The following is a 21,762-nucleotide window of genomic DNA, read 5'->3' on the forward strand; positions in this document are numbered from 1 at the left end:
TGAGGAAGTTCCATACTTCTTTCCATAGTGGTTGTACCAGTCTGCAGTCCCACCAACAGTGCACTAGGGTCCCCTTTTCTCCACAGCCTCTCCAACACTTGTTGTTTGTTGCTTTGTTTATGATGGCCATTCTGTCTGGTGTGAAGTGGTATCTCATTGTGGTTTTAATTTGCATCTCTCTGATAGCTAGCGATATTGAACATCGCTTCATGTGTCTTTGGATTTTCTGTATGTCCTCCTTAGAGAATTGTCTGTTCAAGTCCTTTGCCCACTTTTTAATTGGATTCCTTGTCTTCTTAGAGTGCAGTCTAGTAAGTTCTTTATATATTTTGGAGATTAAACCCTTGTCTGAGGTGTCATTGGCAAATATGTTTTCCCATACAGTGGGTTCTCTTTTAATTTTGATACTATTTTCTTTAGCTGTCCAGAAGCTTTTAATTTTGATGAGGTCCTATTTGTTTATTCTTTCCTTTATGTCCCTTGCTCTAGGGGACAAGTCAGTAAAAAAGTTTCTGCGTGAAATATCTGAGATTTTCCTACCTACGTTCTCCTCTAGGACTTTAATGATGTCACGTTTTATATTTAAGTCTTTTATCCACCTTGAATCTATTTTTGTATATGGTATAAGTTGGTGCTTGAGTTTCATCTTTTTGCACGTGGCTGTCCATTCTGCCAACACCATTTGTTGAAGAGGCTATTTTTACTCCATTTTATGTTGCTGCTTCCTTTGTCAAATATTAATTGACCATAGAGACTTGGGTTTATTTCTGGGCTCTCTGTTCTGTTCCATTGGTCTATGTGCCTGTTTTTATGCCATTACCAGGCTGTTTTGATTACAGTGGCCTTGTAGTATAGTTTAGTGTCGGGTATTGTGATCCCTCCTACTTCACTCTTCTTTCTCAAAATTGCAGTAGCTATTCAGGGTTGTTTATAATTCCATATAAATTTTGGAAGTGTTTGTTCTATGTCTCTGAAATATGCCATTGGTACTTTAATGGGAATTGCATTGAATGTGTAAATTGCTTTGGGTAGTATGGACATTTTGATGATATTAATTCTTCCAATCCATGAACACGGTATACGTTTCCATTTGTGTCTTCCTTGATGTCTTTCCTCAGTGTTAGGTAGTTTTCTGAATACAGGTCTTTTACCTCTTTGGTTAGGTTTATTCCTAGATATTTTCTTTTTCTTTTTACTATTTCAAATGGAATTTTTTCCTTTATCTCTGCTTCTGCTGTTTCATTGTTGGTGTACAGAAATGCCTTTGATTTCTGGATATTGACTTTGTATCCCGCTGTTTTGCCAAATTCATTTATTAGGTCAAGCAGTTTTTTGGTAGAAACTGTAGGATTTTCTATGTAGACTATCATGTCATCTGCAAACAGTGACAGTTTTGTTTCCTCCTTTCCGATTTGGATGCCTTTTATTTCTTTTTCTTGTCTGATCACTGTGGCTAAAACTTCCAGTACTATATTGAATAGAAGTGGTGAAAGTGGACAGCCTTGTCTTCTTCCTGATCTCAGTGGAAAAGATTTTAATTTTTGCCCATTGAATATGATGTTGGCTGTAGGTCTCTCATATATCGCCTTTATTATGTTGAGGAATGCTCCCTCTATTCCCACTTTGCTGAGTGTTTTTATCATGAATGGGTGCTGTACCTTATCAAATGCTTTTCTCTGCATCAGTTGATATAATCATGTGGTTTTTGTCTTTGCTTTTGTTTATGTGATGTATTACGTTTACTGACTTGCGAATGTTGAACCATCCTTGCATCCCTGGAATGAATCCCACTTGGTCATGGTGTATGATCTTTTTAATGTATTGTTGGATGCGGTTTGCCAGTATTTTGCTGAGGATTTTAGCGTCAATGTTCATCAGTGATATTGGCCTGAAGTTTTCTTTCTTTGTTGTGTCTTTATCTGGTTTGAGATTAGGATGATGTTGGCCTCATAAAAAGAGTTTGGGAGACTCTCATCTTTTTGGATTTTTTTGGAATAGTCTGTGAAGGATAGGGGTTAGCTCTTCCTTAAATGCTTTGTAGAATTCTCCTGTGAAACCATCTGGTCCAGGGCTTTTGTGTGTTGGGAGTTTTTTGATTACTGTTTCAATTTCTTTTGTTGTTATTGGTCTGTTCAGGCTTCCTGCTTCTTTTTCATTGAGTTTTGGAAGATTATATTTTTCTAGAAATTTGTCCATTTCACTTAGGTTTTCAAATTTCTTGGCATATAGTTCTTTGTAGTAATTTCTTACAATCCTTTGTATTTCTGTGGTATCTGTTGTAATCTCTCCTCTTTCATTTCTGATTGTGTTTATTTGGGTCTTCTCTCTTTTTTTCTTGATGAATCTGCTTAAAGGCTTGCCGATTTTGTTTATCTTTTCAAAGAACCAGCTCTTGGATTCATTGATCCTTAGAATTGTGCTTTAGTCTCTATGTCATTTAATTCTGCTCTGATCTTGGTTATTTCCTTCCTTCTGCTTGCTCTGGGCTGCCTTTGTTGTTGTTTCTTCGAGTTCTTGTAGACGTAGGGTTAGGTTGTTTGTTTGGAATGTTTCTAACCTTTTTAGGTGGGCCTGTATCGCTATGAACTTCCCTCTCAGGACTGCCTTGGCTGTGTCCCATAACTTTTGAGTTGTTGTGAGTTCATCTTCATTTGTTTCCAGAAACCTTTTGATCTTCCCTAATATCATTCTTGACCCATTCATTGTTTAATAGCATGCTATTTAATCTCCTTGATATTGAGTGTTTTGGGTTTTTTTCCTTGGGGTTGATTTCTAGCTTCAGTCCCTTGTGGTCTGAGAAAATGCTTGGTATGATTTCAATTTTCTTGAAATTCTTGAGGCTTGTTTTGTGTCCTATCATGTGGTCTGCCTTTGAGAATGTTCCGTGTACATTTGAAAAGAATGTATATTTACCTTCTTTTGGATGGAGGGCTCTGTATATATCAGTAAAGTCCATTTCATCAGGGGTATTGTTCAATGGCACAATATCTTTGTTGATATTTTGTTTAGAAGATCTGTCCATTTTTGATAGTGGGATGTTAAAATCTCCCACTATAATTGTGTTGCTGTCCATATCTTTCTTGAAGTCCTCTAAGGTTTTCTTTATGTATTTGGGTGCTCCTACGTTGGGTGCATATGTATTTACAATATTTATGTCTTCTTGATGGATTCTTCCCTTGAGTATTATGAAGTGACCTTCTGGGTCTCTCTTTATGGACCTTTTTTGGAAGTCTTTTTTGTCTGATACGAGTATTGCCACCCCGGCTTTTTTTTCCTGTCCATTTGCTTGGAAGATTTGTTTCCAGCCCTTCATTTTCAGCCTGTGTAGGTTTTTTATCCTGAGGTGGGTCTCTTGTAGACAGCAGATATGTGGGTCATTTTTTCTTATCCATTCAGCTATTCTATGTCTTTTGATTGGAGCATTTAATCCATTTACATTTAAGGTTATTATTGATAGGTACTTATTCGTTTTCTTTTATGTGGGTGTGTTTCTCTCTCTCTCTCTCTCTCTCTCTCTCTTTTCCTTCCCTTCCTTAAAGCAGTTCCTTTAGGATCTCTTGCAGAGCTGATTTGGTCGAGGTGTATTCTTTTAGACTGCTTTTGTCTGGGAAGCTTCTTATTTGGCCTTCTATCTTGATTGAGAGCCTTGCTGGATATAGTAGCCTTGGTTGCAGACTTCTGGTTCTCATTACCTGGAGTATTTCTTGCTATTCTCTTCTAGCTTGAAGTGTTTCCATTGAGAAGTCAGCTGTTAGCCTTATTGGGGCTCCCTTGTATGTTACTTCCTGTTTCTCCCTTGGTGCCTTTAAGATTCTCTCTTTGTCTTGAAATTTTGCCATTTTAATTATGATGTATCTTGAGGTGGGCCTCTTTGGGTTCCTCTTGATTGGGACTCTCTGTGTTTCCTGGATTTGTGTGACTTTTTCTCTCATCAAATTAGGGAAGTTTTCCTTCATTACTTGTTCACCTAGGTTTCGATCCCTTGCTCTTCTTCTTCTCCTTCTGGTATCCCTATTTATGGATATTATTACATTTCATATTGTCTTGCATTTCTCTTAATCCCTCTTCATTCTTTCTGAGCCTATTTTCTCTTTCTTGCTCTTTCTGGATGTTGTTTTCTACTTTGTCTTCCAGCTCGCTAATCTGATCTTTTGCTTCATCGATCCTGCTTTTCATTCCTTGTACTGTGTTCTTCAGTTCAGAAATTGTATTCTTCATTTCCTCTTGACCTTTGTTGAGAGTTTCTATTTCCTTTTTCATGTTTATATAGTTTGCAGTGAGATTGATGTAGTTTCCCTCTAATTTCTGAAAGCTCATTGTGAGTTCATTGAACTTCCGGGTAATCATTGTTTTGAACTCACTATCAGATAGTTGAGTCGCCTCTATTTCATTTAGCAATTTTCCTGAGGCTTCCTCATTTCCCTTCAATTGGGGGTTGTTTCTTTGTTTTCTCATTGTTCGTGGGTTTCTTATTTTTTTCTTCTTATTTCTTAAATTAATCTGTTCTGATTCCCTGGAATTATGGTGTGAACTTCTGTGGTAGAATATTTGTGAGATTCAGTGGTGCAATCTCCTTCGTGTATCCTGGTGTTCACAGCTTCCCCCTACTCTTTTTTGTGATCAGTTGGAGGAGTAAAGTGAAACAGTTTAAGACAGCAATACAATCTACTATGATATTTACATTAGCAGCCAATAGAGAAGAGATGGGTTATCCTTTTGCTCCTTATAGTGTTAACTGTGATCCTCCACCCCACTATCCATGTTTTAGAAAGGATGGAAAGAGGGTAAGACTCTTATTGGGGATGAGAGGATTGTTAGTTGTATCCAGAAAGTGTGAGACTGTGGGAGGTCAGATTCTAAGGTATGATTGGATTAATCTATTAGTATATAGGAGTAGTTTGTAAAAGAATAGAGACAACCCCCACAATAGTATAGTTCAGAAAATTGCAAGGTGGGCTGAGATCAGGTAGGGGTATTGAGTAGTCTTTACAATTGTATGAACTAGGTCTTATTAACAGTAATAGTAAAGTGACAGCCTCGTGGCAGAATTGATGAGATCTAGATAACAAGAATAAAGAGTATAGAACCTTGAGATGTGTATTAATGGAACACAGATGAAGAATAGGAAATTATCAACACATTGTGACTGAGATACCAGGGGGAACCTATCAAATGACAGTATAACCAGCCAAGCAAAGAAGATTATACAGAAAGAAAAAGAATACCAAAATACTATTAAAATAAAAAAATGTCGGAAAAGTGAAAAAAGATAATACAAATTTACAGTAACTTGCAAGATTGAAAAAAGAAAGGAAAGAAAAGCAGAAGATGTAGTGCAGGAGAGATAAATTTGGAGTAGAAAGAATAATATTAGGATGAATGGAAAAGAAACATAAGGGATTGCGCGGTATAAAAATAATAAGAATTGAAAAATAAAATGTCACATAAAACACAAGATAAAATCAATCAACCAACAACAGCCACAAAAACCAAACCAAACCAAACCAAACAAAACAAAATAAGAAAAACCTCTTGTTGGTTTCTAACTGGCAGGACCAGTTTTTCTGATCTTGCTGGCTTCAGCTGGCTGAGGGACCTTTGAAATGCTTCTCTCTCTTCCCAGTCAGATCTCAGCAAGACTGTCAGATACCCTGGGCGCTCCCAAGCATACTCGCTCTCTAGAGCTCACTGCCGCGTTCTTCCGGACTCCAGGGTCCTGCAGGGTTCCAGCTCTATGATCTCAGAAGGTACCCGAGACTGAGATTTTGTTTTGGGATTCACTGCGCCCTCCCTGGGAATCGTAAAAGTGTGCGCCCCTCCACCAAACTTTTGAGATTCGGGCTCTAGGATCGCCCTAAGTGCCACACCACAACTCTTCCAAGTTCACAGCGAGCGCGAGACAGTCTCCCCAATGGAGTGCACACCCCCTCTGGGTTCATAGAGCGCGAGTCAGGCCTCCCAATGGGTCTCGAGGGGAGTCCTTCCCAGCTCTTTGTCTTCCACCGATCCGCACCCCAACCGGGCCAGGGGTGTTGGTGCCTTTCCTGACCAGGGGCAGTCGTGTTGGATGGGGGCCCTCACTTCTCCCAGGTCTCTGGGTGGGAGTTGATAGTTCCTGGGTGATTTTTTTCCCAGACCAACTGGCCAATCTGTTCCTTCAAGCAACATGTTCTCCCCTGGAGTTGCTCAACCACCATATTCAGTGGAGGGAGCAGCAACTCCCCTCTCCCGGGAGCCCTGAGGCAGACCCTGGAGCACCGGGCCTGGGGGCTGCACACTCCCAGACCCCGTGCTGATCCCCGGGTCCCTTTTGTCCTGAAGGAGTCTCCCTACCATCTGGTTTTCCAGTGATCGCAATAATCCCCAATGTCCTGCTTTCAAAAGTGATTCGGTAACACAGTCCACTTGCTCTGCCTCTCCACCGATCCGCGAGTTTCCCTCCTCTTCACAGAAACTGAGAAAAACGCTGCCTAGAGCAAAGCCACCATCTGCCTTCTCCTGGAGACATTTTTTATTGTAACAATTTAAGTGGAACTACTAGTATCCACTAGCGGGTTGAGGCCAGGGATGATGCTGAGCATCCTACAATGCATAGGATAGCCCCCCAGAAACCCAGAATTACCTAACCCAAAATATTCAGTGTTAAGGCTGAGAAAACATGCCCTAGAACCTGTGCCAGCAGCAAGAACACCTCTTGAGAGCTTGTTAGAGATACAGAGACTCAGTCCTCACACAAACCACAGATGGGATGCAGAAGGTGAAAAACCAACCTCATGTCAGTCAGGACAGGCTAATGTTGGATTGGCCACATCTGTATAGGGCTGGATAGTAAATAGTGTAGGCTTTAAGGGCCAGATGATCTATGACACAACTACTTAGCTGCAACTATTTAACTAGGCCTTTATAGCATAGAAGCAGCCCCACTCACTGTGGAAAGAAATGAGCAGGACACTATTCCAGTCATTTTATAGGTATTAGTTTGCTGACCTCTGGGCAAGATCATGCTGTGGAAACAACCCCAAAATAGCAGAGGTTATTTTTCAAACATACTGTGCATCCATCACAGGTTGGCTGAGGTCTGGTCCCAGGGTCCCAGCCTTCACCATTATAACCTTCACTGCTCATGCAGAGAGGAAAATATATAGCACACATTGCACATGCAGTACACAGTTCAGGCATGTGTCAGCTCGTAAAGCTTCTATCTGGAAGTGTTGCCCACCTCTCTTACGCTTTATTGACCAAAGCAGTCATGTGTCCATGACTAACTTCAAGCACGTGGGCCTATGTGAACAGAAGAATGGCAATTCTTAAGGACTACCTAGGTCCCTTCTCCCCAGAATCCCATGCCCTATCCCTGTACTTAATTTATTCTATCTATGAATTCCATCAAGGACTTGAATAGACCTGGCAGGGCTGCATCCCAGGTTAGGCCTCCTCATGGCTTCTATAAGGAATATGGTACAAACATACATGGATCCAAGTGCCTGCTCTATGCTAGATACTGAGCAATTAACATGCTGCATACCCTTCCACTCTCACAAAAGACCTAGGAGGTGGATACTATCTACTTTTTCCATATAAGGAAACTGAGATGGAGAGGTGATATGGCTTATCAAGACCACCAGCTGGTACATGGTAGAACTGAGACTCAAATTCAGGTCTGTCTAATCTTAAAGCCTATCTATTACAACATCATCACGATCAGATTTTCTTTTGAACACTTATTGGGTATCAGATATTGTATATAATTCGTTTTTTCTTTTAATCCTCTCAATAACCCTATGAAGTAGGTATAATTAACCCCATTTCACTGATAAAGAGAAGGAGAAAAGAAGCTAGTATGTCCAAGATCACACATTCTGTGTTTGAACCAAGATTCCAAACCAGATTTATTCACTCCAAAATTGATGGTTCTGATAGTTTCTAGTACTAGGACATCTGTTCTGAAACTGAAACCCAGGGCACTGTGGGTGCCCTGCTTATGGTAACTTGGGTCTTCCCAAAATCAGTGGGCATCATCAACTTCCAGCTGTCAGGAACTGCATCTCTTTCCTGAGGGTTTTCTTAGAAGCTACCGAAGGAGGGTGCTCTCTCTGTGTTCATGGAAAGTCAGCAGAGCCAGGACATCATCAACACAGGACCAGCACCCAACCCAACCCACCCCACCCCACCCAACCCTACTTTCTGTTCTCAAGCAAAAACAACTGGAGTAGGAGTACAAACATCCAGTTCCCTTGCCTCCTGAGTGAACAACTGTGGGAGGATGTTCTTCACTTGTTCCCACAGGCCCATTGGCATAGCACTCCATCTCCCCCAGGAGGAGCAAATGAATCATGCACCCATTATTGGCTGTGATCTCAGGGTGCCAGATTTAACAAATAAAAATTATAGGATCCCCAGTTAATTTGAATCTCAGATCAAAGCGATTTATTTTATAAGTATTTCCCATGCAATTATTTCAAAATACACTAAAAAGGTAGTGTTTATCTGAAAAATATTGCACAGGACATGCTTATATTTAAAAATACTCATTGTTTATCTGATACTCAAATTTAGTCATCATTCTTTGTTTTATTTGGCAGCCTGACTGCCATCCCTTCCTTATGTCATATCCTCACTTCCCTACCTTCATCTCCCTTATAAATAAATGGCTTGCACTTGAATGTTTGTCTCTAGATCTATACTGGATAATAAAAAGCCCTCAAAGGAAAATACTTTGTTGAAGTGAAAGAGTTTAAACAAAAAACAGCAAAAGCACAGAAAGCCATCAAAATTAACAAGTTCAAAAATTGTTTTCAGTAGTGGAAAAAATATTTTGATAGGTGTATTGCATCAAATGGAGAGTACTTTGAAGGTGACTAAAGTTTAAACATGTAAGAGTAAATACACAATGTTTATTAATAAATTCCAGTTTTGGAGGGTCTACCCTCATATCTTCTATATCTTGGCTGGAGTGGATAATGCTGCAGTGAACACAGGGTTTCATATGTTGAAATAATTAGTGTTTTGGATTTCTTCAGATAAATACCCAGAAGTCAAATTGCTGAGTCCTTCTTTGTCTCTTACTATAGACTTTGTTTTAAAGTCTACTTTATCTGATATAAGTATAGCTATCCCAGATTTTCATTTGCTTCCAGGTTCATGAAATATCTTTTTCTATCCCTTTACTATCATTCTGTGTTTATTTCATAGGGAGTCTCTTGTAGGCAGCATATGTAAGGGTCGTTTTTCTTATCTATTCAGCCACCCTATGTCTTTTGTTAGGAACATTTTATCCATTTACATTGAAAGTAATTGTTGATGGATAGGTAGTTATAGCAATTTTTACAGTCATTGTCATTTTATTATTCATATTTTTTATCTTTTTTTCTTCTTCTTCCTAAAGGAGTCCCTTTAACATTTCTTATAATACTGGTTTGGTGGTGATAAATTCCTTCAATTTTTTTCTTGTCTGGGATATAAGAAGAGACTTGACAGGGAGCTTGCTTCTCCCTCTTTCTCTCTCTCTCCCTCCCTCCATCCCTCCCTTTCCTTTATCCATGTGAAAACAAGAAACAAACGAGAAGGCAACAGTCTCCCTAAGCAAGGGAGTGGGCCCTCACCAGACATCAAACCTGCTAGCATGTTGATTTTGGACTTTCCAGCCTCCAGAAATGTGAGAAATAAATGTTTATTGTTTAAGCCACCCAATCTATGGTATTTTTATCATAGCATCCCAAACTGATTTAAGACAGTAGCCAAACACACAATACAAACATGTAGCTTCTCTTCCTAGAATCTTTATTTTCACCAGTTGTATAAAAGTTTTGGAGTTAAGATCAAGGGCTCTGGAATAAATCAGCCTAAGGTTTAAGTCTAGCCCTTGGGAAAGTTATTTAGCTATTCTATACTTGCCTTTTTTAATCTATAAAATGTGAAAACTTATAGTATCAGTCAACTTAGGTTAAGTTATGCTACTGTAACAAACAACTCCAAAGCTGCAGTGGGCTTACAACAACAAGTCCTTGCTCCAGTCACAAGTCTGTTGTGGGTTGACTGAGCACAGTTCCATATAGTCTTCATTCTGTGGTGCAAATTGATATTGTTACAGGGTGCAGCCAAGAGGGGGGCCCAAATAGGCATTTGAAATGGGGTCCAGAACTTAAGATGTCCAGGAGATTTTAAGATGTCTCCATCCTCCACCCCAGGGTGTGGGTTGGGGGAAGGGACAAATGGAGCAGGGCCATTGAGAGCTGTTTTGCATAGCAACAGCCTTGCAGCTAACCTCTGAGTTGGTCATTTAACATATCTATAGCCTTTGGCTGGTTGCATAGATAGGTTAAGTAGCTCTGATCAGCTCTAAGCCAGGGGAATGGAAGTAACTTCCCCACCCAGAAGTAACTTCCCCACCTAGATGTAACTGGGGGGGCAGGTCACCTGAGTTACAGCGCCTGTATGGGAGCTCAGAGAGGACTGGCTCCAGGACATGGGGCCATGCCTGCCCAGACTCATGATGGCAGCCCAGTAAAGCTGGAAGGACACGAGTTCTGGCATGTGAAGCTGAGTGTGGGAGGAGTCGGAAATGAGGCTGCAGAGGAAGATTGGCCTCAGGGATTTAAAACCCAGATTTGGCAGCCATTGAGAAGGAAAACCTTGTGCAGCCCTGAGGAGAGAACCATGCTGCTTTAGAAGAGAGAACCATGCTACTTTAAGAGAAGATCCATGCGCAGCCCTGAGAGAAGAGAACCACGCAGCAGCCCTGAGGAGAGAACCATGCGGCCTGGCAGAGTGAGGCCCCCACAGCTTTAGAAGGGGGAACCACCACCTGGTTTTAGCAGAGATCCCGGTGACTCAGTGGAGGGTGCCGGGAACCCAGGGAGGTCTCCCAGTCGAGATCGAGTACTAACTGGGAAGAACCAGAGGACTACCTAAGCCGTGGACTTCTATTTCCTTTCCTGAGATACGGTAGTCTAGACTGGGCATAGGGGGAAGGAAGGAAGGACTGTGTGTTTGTGGGTGTTTTTAGGGACTTTGGGATTTTTGGTGAAGACATTAGGTCACTACTTTAAGTTTGTATAGCATTAAATAAACATTTCCTTTCCTTTTCACAGATCTCTGGTATTGAGAGACGTCTTTCCTCTGGCGGCAGACATAACGAACCCGGGGCCTTCTTTCAATAATAGTATATTGTCCCAGGCCCCCCTTGTTGTGTGTTCTGTAACAATATGGCAGCTTCTATTTGGGATACTGTCAACTCTCATTGCAGAAGAAAAAGGATCCGGGCAGAAACACATAAAAATTGTTAAAGCTTCTATTTGGAAGTGGCATACATATATCACTTCTACTCATGCCTCTTGGCCCCAGATTTTTTATACAGTTGAAACTGAAGGCATAAGGTGGGAAGCATAATTCTCCCACATGGAAGAGAGGCCAAATTTTGAACAACAATGCAATTTATTACACTAATATATATGACTGTAATGAGGATTGAAGGTAGGGTCACATGGTAAGTATTTGAAAAGTTAGCTGTTATAAATATTAGTGCCATCATTTTAAGTTCTAAGTACTCAGCAGGAATAAGGAACTTTTCATAAGTAGACCCTTCTGTCACAGGTGGGCACAGGTAACCAGGTTCTTAGTGATCAGGACAAAGAATTGAACTGAACACCCAGAGTTTATAGTAGAGAACATGGGAACAGGCCAACTCCAAGCAGAGATTGACCTTATGGGCTGGAGGGACTCTATTCTTATAGGTGGATCCTTCCTGGCTAGTTTTGGTGGGCTTTTACTGATTATGTACAAGTAGGTGCATTACTTTAAAGCTACTGTGCATGTGGTCTCCCATGATCCTCCCTGATTGGCCACCAGGGAGGAGGGTCCCACAATGCTACCGAATTGACCCCCATTTCTCCTGGGGTCACCATGTACTAGGTTCACCTTTCCCTAAGCCAGAGAATTAAGCTCCCATGTTAGAGATTGGTGAAAAGGAAAGGAATTAGTTATTCAAGTTACACAGCCTTAAGAGTATGACTTAATGTTTGTCAAAATCCCAAAGTTCCTTAAAACACCCACAAACACACAGTCCTTCCTTCCCCTCTTTGCCCAGTCTGGGGTACCATATCTCAGGAAAAGAAATAGAAGTCTGTGGCTCAGGCAGTGCCTGGTTCTTCCAGTAACCCATGCTCTGCTGGCAGGACTTCCTCAGTTCCCCGCACCATCAGGCTGTGTTGCCAGGTTCTCCAGCTAAAGCCACGTGGTGGTTCTCTGCTGAAGCTGCATGGTGATTCTTCTCATGGCTGCGGTGGGGGGGGGGTGGGGGGGGGGAGTGATCCCCCTACTCTGGCCAAAGCATGTGGTTTCCTTAGTGCCACAGCCGCATGGTCCCTCTCCTTACATGGCTGCAGGAGTCTCCACTCAGCCAAAACTGCATGGTTCTTTCTTGCAGGGCTGCAGGAGTCCCTACTCTGCTAAAGTTGCATGGTTTTGCCTCAGTGGCTGCCCTGTCTTGGTTTAAATCCCCGTGCCAATCTTCCTCTGCAGCCTCATTTCTGACTCCTCCCACATTCAGCCTCACATGCCTGAACTCATATCCTTCCAGCTTTACTGGGCTGCCATTGTGGGTCTGGCAGGTGCGGCCCCCTGTCATAGGGCCAATCATCTCCAAGCTCCCATGCAGGAGCTTTAACTGGGGGGACCTGCCCCCCAGTTACTTCTTGGTGGGGAATTTACTTCCATTCCCCTGGCTCAAAGCTTGGCCACAGCTATTTAACATATCTATGTAACCAGCCAAAGGCCATAGATATGTTAAATGACCATGCCAGAGGGTAAGCTGCAAGGCGTTGCTATGGGAAACAGCTCTCAATGGCTCTGCTCCATTTGTCCCTTCCCCCAGCTCACACCTGTGATGGAGGGTGAGGACATCCTGTTTATCTTTCTAATATTTCCTGGACACCTTGAGTTCTGAACCCCATTACAAATCCTTTTTTTGGGGACCCCTCTGGCTGTACCCTCCTACACTTCTATACAGTAGTCATTTAGATAAAGACTTGAAAGTACTAATCCTATTTAGAGATAGTATATGGATTAATAGGTACTGTGAACCAATGACCAAGTAAAGTTTATTCAATTGTAAAATGAAAATAAAACTGATGTCTACTTTATAAGGATGCTATGAGGACTAAATAAGAAAATGTACATAGTGGTAAATGCAAGATGGCTTCTCTCTTTCCCATCCGCTAGACAGTTCAGAGGAGGACTCTGAGACCCCAAAAGATGGTAGAAACAAGGGTGGGTCCTGGGTCCCTGTATGACAGAGTGAGGCAGATAACCATTTGCCAGCTCCACCATGGTAATCAGCATTGTACTGTGAGAAATACACCTTTATTATGTTAAGATCGTTGAGATTAGGGGTTATCAGTTGCAGTAGAGAGCCTTTCTTAACTAACCCAAAGGTATGTGGTGAGGAGGGGGTTGTGACTGTCCCCTCTCTGCAAAAGAGCAAACTAGAGAGTCAAGTGCCTTTGTTGGAGAGCTTACTGACAACAGTTACACTGTATGTCACAACTCCCAGCAGAAAGCAGAATGGCTGCAAGGGTTATCCTTGCCCTACATGATCTCTTAAAGGTATAGAAGACGTATCTTCCATTGTCTCCTTCTCTCTGCATGGGAACAGCAGGAAAATATCTAGCACATGATGTTCTGCTGGCTCCAGTGACAAGTAGACGAAATTTTATCACTCATCAGACAGGAGTCCTCTGACACTTTAATCCCTGACACTTCTTTAGAAGGAGAATCCTCACTTTTTTTCAACTCTTTCCTTGCTCAGCCTGGTTTCCACAAAGCAAGATAGTTACACTCAAGTCGCTCAGCAGGGAGCAGATATCATTGGAGTGATTCTTCCTCAATTTGGCTGACTAAATTGAGTTCATGATACTGACTTCCTCAGCCTCAGGGCTTTGGATGCCATTGGCCACCAGTCCCTAGAGACTAGGACCCTAAAGATTAATATAGTGGTGGGTGACTCAAAAGGAGAGAGTCCAGATTTGGAGGCTGCACTGGCCTAGGTTTGGCTCTCAGCTTCATTTAGCACATACTACCAGCTGTGTGACCTAGGAACATAACTCAGCCTCTCTGAGTTTGCATTTCTATGCCTGAAAAGTGGGGACTTAATAAACCCTAACTTAGAGTCCTTAAAAAAGTCAAATGAGGAATGAATAAAATGCCTGATGTTTAGTAGCTCTTCTCCCATCCCTCACTTTTATATTTGAAACCATACATTTCAGGATCTTCAAAGTCACTTACTACTTTTTAAATCCTTAAAATTGAACTCACCATATTACTGCTCCTCACTGGCCATTGTATGAAATTTGTAGAGAAAAACAAGCTTAATATTTTATAGTAGGAGCACTGTGGATCTGGTAGCTGGAACTGCATAATACCTTAGAGGAAAAGAAAGAAATAGCACCCTCATCTAATGCTCACAAAGGCCCTTATATAACCTCAAATCCTCACACCATCCCACTGTCTACTCTGCACTATTTGAACAGGAAAGAAACATCAGAGGCTCATTTACAAACCATACCATACCCTCTTGTCACATCTGAGTGCATTGCCAGATTACCTAGTAGGCCAGGATTGCAAATACATGGCCCGCACCCTATTGCTCTTCAGGCCTATACCTGTGGCAGTCATCACTAATCAATCATAGCACTATTCCCTACTGAGCCCACACAGGCAGCAGAATCTTCCTCCACTTACCATTCTGGCAGACACTCAGTCAATCAGAGATGATGCTCAAGTGGGAACCTATTTAACAAATCATAGATACTTGCTTTCTGGAGTTGCCTAGCCATAGTGAACAGCAAGCTAGAGAAACACAGTCAGGAAGAAATCAAGAGGCGTCATTGAGCTACTAAGTACTCAGGAGAACCCAGCACTAGAGTGCTAGTGAAATACGGATGAAACAATGAAACTAGCCATGGAATCCAGGTCTGAAGGACTATTTCCAAAGAACGATTTCTGCATTTTTCTATATATTGCTATGCTGGGAAAGGTTGTTTTCTCAGGTGAATGAATGGAAGCATATATAGAGGGGGCTATTTCACACAGGTCTAAGCATCATTAGCCAATCTTCTATCTAAACACCCAGAGCTCATCCCACCTCCAGAACTGGGTTAACAATGACACATAGTGGCACAGTGTTATCTTCCAAAGTGGGAGTCCTTGTCTTCAGTGAATGGCCATGAATCAACTAAACAGGATATGGCCAAGATATTTAAGACAGCCATATATTTGTTTGTGAGAGACTAATGATTCAGTCTTTCTGCCAGTTACCTTTATGGTTGTTATGAAGTTTGAATAATGTTTATTTATTACCGATACTGTTTCCTATACACAATGGAGCCTGTTCAACTTTTAGAGGTCTTTGTGTTTGCTGCTGATCTCTGTGGCATAAAAAAGGGGATCTTTTCCTTTGTTTCTGCAAAGGAACTCATGCAAAGCTAATTTGGATAATAATTATAATACCATGCAAAACACTTTATGCATGGGTTATATTATGTTGAACCTTTTCATCAGAAGAGATTAATCATGTGGTTACATCACAACCTTATAATTTTAATAACTAGTCTGGTCAGATGAAATGCAAAAATGTATCTTTTATGATGGAATATGCTACCTCATGGAAGAACCTCCTGTTCCTACTGCCATTGGACAGAATAAATCCAGAATTGAAACTATGTCATTTCTTACTGTTTTCAACTGTGATATTAAGAGCTCCCATTTTTGAAAATTGATCTGTCTTAACTCTATGCAGTCTCTTAAGACAAGGAAGTATGGACCATCGATGATTCTCTACTCTTCAGAAGAGAAAACTGAGGCTCACATTGGTAGTCACACCCACAATTCCTTCCCTGGTACTGATGGGAAAGGACTCACAGTCAACTTGGTCTAATTTCCATTGCTGAGCTGTCCCTCATGGCCAAATGCTATTCTACTCAGATTGGAGCTGCCAAATATCATGTGGACAAAATAAAAACCAAGCTGACTGCAACTCTAATTGCCTAGTTTACTCTTGTGGTCCTAGAGATACTCTCAGTCATGGAGATGGTGGCCCACTGGGCTCCTTGAAGGAGCCCATGAGCTATGTTGTCCAGCTCAGAGGAGCCAGGCAACAGAGACTCACCTCCTACCTCCTGTTTGCCAAGGGCACTAACCTCCACATGATGCCTCTCATGTCTGGCCCTCTACCATGCAGCCAGTTAGTATTACTGTCAGATCACAATAGTGTTCATAATCATTACAGACCACACTGGCAGCCTCACAACAACTTGCTTTGTAGCACATAGTGTGTGTTGGGTAATATAGTGCCATATAAAATATAATATAATGTATTATCTCATTCTATTCTCCTAACCTCTCTGGAGGTAAGAAGAGTATTCTACACTTTTTACATACTATCAAGCTGAGGTTTAACTTGGGTCTGTCCAAAGTCACATGCAAAGAAGTCAGGAGATTTGGAGACTACAATTCAGGCACTTAACCTCTTATTTTTAGAATTTGAGGACCTTTTTCTGAAGGGGCAAAACAACACCCATGAAGACAAACCCATAGGTAGTCTCAGAGGTAGAATGATAACCAGGGCTCTCTCCACATTCTGGAACTTTCTCCACCTTGCCATATTGCCCCATTCTTTCATCATATTTGTTCCCAGCAACCAGGCATAGACTGTTGGCTATGATGGACTCTTAGCTGGAGTGACATGAACCCAACTCAAACCAGCTTAACCAAAAAAAATGTGGGGACAGAGTTGGATATGTTGGCTAGCATATATGAAAAGCCCAGGACCTGCAGGCATAGCTGTATATAAGAGCTCAAACATCATCAGGACTCAGTCTTTTTTGTCTTTTCCTTTCTCTCTCAACCCTACTTTTCTCCCTGTTAACTCCATTCTCAGCACATGGAGTTCACTCTCTGCCCTCGTTCCCCAACTGTACTCCTAGATAACTTTCTCTAAGTGTCATCATGAGCAATAGCTCATGAAAACAAAAACCACTTTGGCTATTTACATTGGAGAGAATTTACTGCATTAAATTCACTCCTGAATTTGTTACAGGAGTGATAGAGTTGCTTAGAAAACAACCCAGGTATGTTGACTAATTCAGAGATATTCCATAGTAGAAAGGCATTGCCTCCCTTATATCAGAAAGACAAAGAGAGTGAGGTGATGGAGCCCAGAAGCTGGGGAACAGCCTGTTGGGGGCTGTACTCACAGAGGAGCTATAGCTGCTGCTGGATACTATGCCTAGGACAGGGAGGGAAAACTACTCTGGTCTCTCCTGACTTTCACCCTCAGCCTGCCCAGTACCTTCTATTGGCCCAACACAACTGAAAGCCAGCTGGCAGATGTGCTTGGGAGAAGTAGCCCATAGGCCAGCCCTCTAGAGTACATCTAAGTGTAGAGGGAGAGTAATGAAGTAGGAGACAGACTATGAGGGCAAAAGGCCCAGTACAGTCCCCATGGAAAGTAATACTTTTAATATTTACAACAGGAGTCCTAGAAAGATTTCTGATTAGTCTAGATGTGGATGTCAGGCCCATCCCTAGTGGGGAAACTGTCAGGAGATGCACAGACACTAAGTGAAGCAAAAAGGCCCCCAAACAAAGGCAAGGTTTTATTACCTGGCATGGATGCAGGATTGACAAACCTAGATATCTACAATATGCTGCTGGTGGTTGGATACTAGAAGATGAATAATTGCAAATAACCCAGCTCAGGTTACATATTTCCATATGGCAAAATTTTAGGTTTGCTGTGATGCCAAACTATGGCCAAGTTCAGGACCTTATTGATACATGCCCAGTCCCTGGGAAGATGGGAAAGGCACAAAGTAGATGAATAAGCACTGATTTTGTTCCCTCTAATGAGGCTTCCTCACTCCTTCACCTGGGTCTTATGGCATGAGACCTAAAGTCTGGGTGGGAAGAGTGGCTTAAGAACCCAAATCCAGGAAGTGCAAAACATAAACATCTACATGATCTTCAGTGGCACTTTGCCTTCTAAAGGAAACACTTTGCAACTTAAATGCCAAGGCCAAAGAATCTCCTATGAATCTTTTATGATCTCCATTAAATTTTAAGAGAGAGAATTGGTGAGCAACTGGGCTCTGTCACTGTCAAGTTGTTTATTGAACATGTCTTTAATGGAGTCTTCAGCAGCCATAAAAATGCATGAAACAGCCTTCTGGACACAGGCAAACCTGACAGATGGAGCAGCAACACTCCAGAAAAGCCAAATGGTCTGGGCTTGTCCTCTTGTCTGTTAAAAAGAATATATCTTAGTCTCTTAGAACTTGTGCTTATAGAAACATTAAGCATTCTGCATGAAATTTCTTCCCAAGGGAACACACACAATCAGAACTAAACATGGCATGGGGATGGCTTTTACATAGACAGTATTCCATAGTAGTTTAAAACTTGTGCACTCTGATAGGTTGAATAGCATCCCCCCAAAATTCATGTTGACCCAGGACTTCAGATAGTGACCTTATTTGGAAATATGTTCTTTACATTACATTTGAAAGTCTTGGTTTGCCCCTCTACAAATTAGGGCTATTACTAATGGCACCTACAGATAAAATGAACAAAGGCTATAGAGAAGGTATTATCATGTAAAAAATGAACAGTAAATTTTGACTATTGTTACTGCTTATGAAAAGAAAAGGGGAAGAAGGGAAGGGGGAAGGGGAACTAATAAAGCTAATACTGAAATAACAGAGCAATGTCCTCCAGGAGCACAGGACAAAGCTCTCAGCAGACAAATTGCCTTCCTGTGCACAGCCCTCCAATTACAGTGCTTCATAGGCTCCTTAACTTAAATTCCCCAGAAGAGGGGGCAATGCCTTCCTGAGTGCAGATGCTCAGGAGGTTCTGCTGTGATGGAGAGGGGCTAAAACTGACTTGAGATGCTCTGTGTCCCAGCCAGATGGCTTCCTGATGTTGCAAGCCAGCCAGGAGGTTTAGGAGCCTGGTTCAACACTAAGGTAAGAAGACAACCTGAACTCCTTGATCTTGATATAGACATAGAGTACAAATTCACTTGGTATGCACTGAATTATTGAAGTACTCATTTCTTTTGGGATTTATATGAAATAAGCAGAACAAAATGTGTACCATTTTCAAAAGAACTCATTCCCTCTGCTGGGGGTTAAATCCCTCTGTGTAAAGGCACTCATGAAAATAAATTATCTTCAGGGGAAAGCACATGATCCTAAAGGGGAACATTGTTCTCTACAAGTTTTCTGATTCAAGAGGTGTCTGTGTTGTGCACATATACACATATGTATGAAATGTAAAATTGGAAAATTACTAACCATATTCATTAAAAACTGAAAAGATGTATGTACCCAAAACAAATCTATACAACTTACAAGTTTTATTTTCTCACACATAAATAAGAGAAATTCAGAGCCATATATTTATAGTATCCTCATGCTAAACTCAAGGTGAATTGCTTGTGTCCCTTGAGTCACCTATCACCCAAGATAGCTGCTGGAGCCCCAGCTACCACATGCATATTCCAGACCAGCATCTTCCAGAAGCATCTACTTTTTTCACAGTCTTCCCTCAAAGACCCAAACCACATTTCCATAGTTATATAAACACCCTCACTGTAAGTAAAACTGAAATGTCTTTTTGTTGGGTATACTGCCACCTCAAACAGGTTGGAGTTCCATTACTCAGAAAGAAGGGAGAATGAGTAATGGATGGCAACTAGCAGTCTCTGCCACATATGGAACACTAAAAGTAAACTTTACCAAGTCATTCTGTGTCTGATAAGGTCTAAAAGTGAGATTGGCTGTCATTTGGAGGTTAAAATTAATCATGTATCTTTGCTTCTATTTGTAACCTGATTAGACATATTTGAGAGCTAAAATTCAAATTTGAAAAGAATTATATCTAAAGAAATGCATGCCTTTGTGTAATTAACCTTACAAAAGAGTTTCATCAGTTTTAAAATCCTGAGTTCAATTATAACCACTATTTACTGGTGTCTGCATAAGCTACTGAAACAAAACAACAACAGCAAACACAGACTGGCTTAAACAACAGACTTTCATTTTCTCACAGTTTTGGAGGCTAGAAGTCCAAGATCAAGGTGCCATCAGTGTTGTTTTCTGGTGAGACCTATGTTCCTGCCTTGTAGATGGCTGCCTTTTCACTATGTTCTAACATGTCCTCCCTTCCTTACATATGTGCAGAGAGAGAAAGAGATCTCTGGTATCTTTCTATTCTCATAAGTGTACCAATTTTAGGGTCCCACCCTAATGACCTGATTTTATCTTAATGACCTCCTTAGAAGCCCTGTCTCCAAATATAGTTGTATGGAGAGTTAGTGCTTTAGCTGTGAATGAGGAAGATGGCAATAATTTAGTCCATGAGAATTAGTAATAAAAACCTGTGAATAATGAGAGAAGACAACACCATTGCTTTTAAAACTGCATTGTTGGTGCCACATCTGTTTTCTAGACATTTGCACGAAATAGATATAAAGGGATTGAGTTTGTGATAATCAAAGCTACTGGGAATCTTCCATAAGAAATTCAAGAATCCCCCCCCATCTTTCCCTGCCATTTTCTGGGGGGCACAAGCCAGATATATCAAACTCAGGAGAAAGTGGGCACATGCATCTTTCTAAGTCAGAGGCTAGTTCAGTATCTCACAAAGTATTCCACAAAGAAAGAGTTATAGAGGTGAGTTTAATTGGAATACACTTAATTCAAATAACATTTTTTAAATTTTTTCTCTTGTTTTGACTGAAGGTCTTCTTGGAATCTTTAATGCATTTGGGTGTGTTCTGAATCCTCATTGACTGAGCCACAAGATGCAAACATTTCCAAATAAATTCAGACCCTTTTTGAATGTGCACTTTTGGGGATTGGTGTTCCACAAGACACACATTGGGAAACTATGACACTTTCCTCTGGAGCAGTGTTCTTCACATTAGCACTACTCATATTTTGGGTCTAGGATAACTCTAATTGCAAGGCTGTTCTGCACACTGTAGGATGTTTAGCAGCATCCCTTGTATCTACCTAGTAAATAACCCTTCACTATTTTGTGACATCAACAAAAAAGGTCCTCAGGCAGTGGTCAAATATCCCTGGGGCCAAATTGTCCTTCAGTGAGAACTTCTGCTCAAGGGAAAGTTCTGGTAACAACAAAACTATGCAGTGACTATTTAAGAGATCATTTTTTCTCAGCATATGAATACTCACCCATTTTAGAGCCCCATTTTAATAACACTGTTATTTGTTTAACAAAAAAGCTCATTTCAAAAATTGAAATGGCAATATAAGTTTCTGTTCCTATGAAAAGTTAGAATGTATGGAAGTTTATGAAAAGGTTCATAAATGAAACTTGCTTTAACAATGTTAGGAATTAGGTATAGAAAAGACAGCTGTATTACTTTAAACAGAATTTAATCCCCCAATATTCACTTTTGCACACTTTTTAGGAAAACATCAATTATTGAAAGTCAAAGGTGGCACTTTTACATATTCCAAAGATCCAGTGGCACCTTGACCAGTGTGGCTCGTTGGTTGGGCCATCATTCTGCAAGTGACATGTTGCCAGTTTGATTCCCGGTCAGGGCATATACCTGAGTTGTAGGCTGGATCACCTGTTGGGGTGGGTGTGAGAGGCAACTAATCCATGTTTCTCTCCCACATCAATGTTTCTCTTCATTTCTCCTCCCTCCCTTACTCTCTCTCTAAATATTAAAAA

Source organism: Phyllostomus discolor, chromosome 7 (genome assembly GCF_004126475.2).
Source record: "Phyllostomus discolor isolate MPI-MPIP mPhyDis1 chromosome 7, mPhyDis1.pri.v3, whole genome shotgun sequence".
Lineage (NCBI taxonomy): Eukaryota > Metazoa > Chordata > Mammalia > Chiroptera > Phyllostomidae > Phyllostomus > Phyllostomus discolor.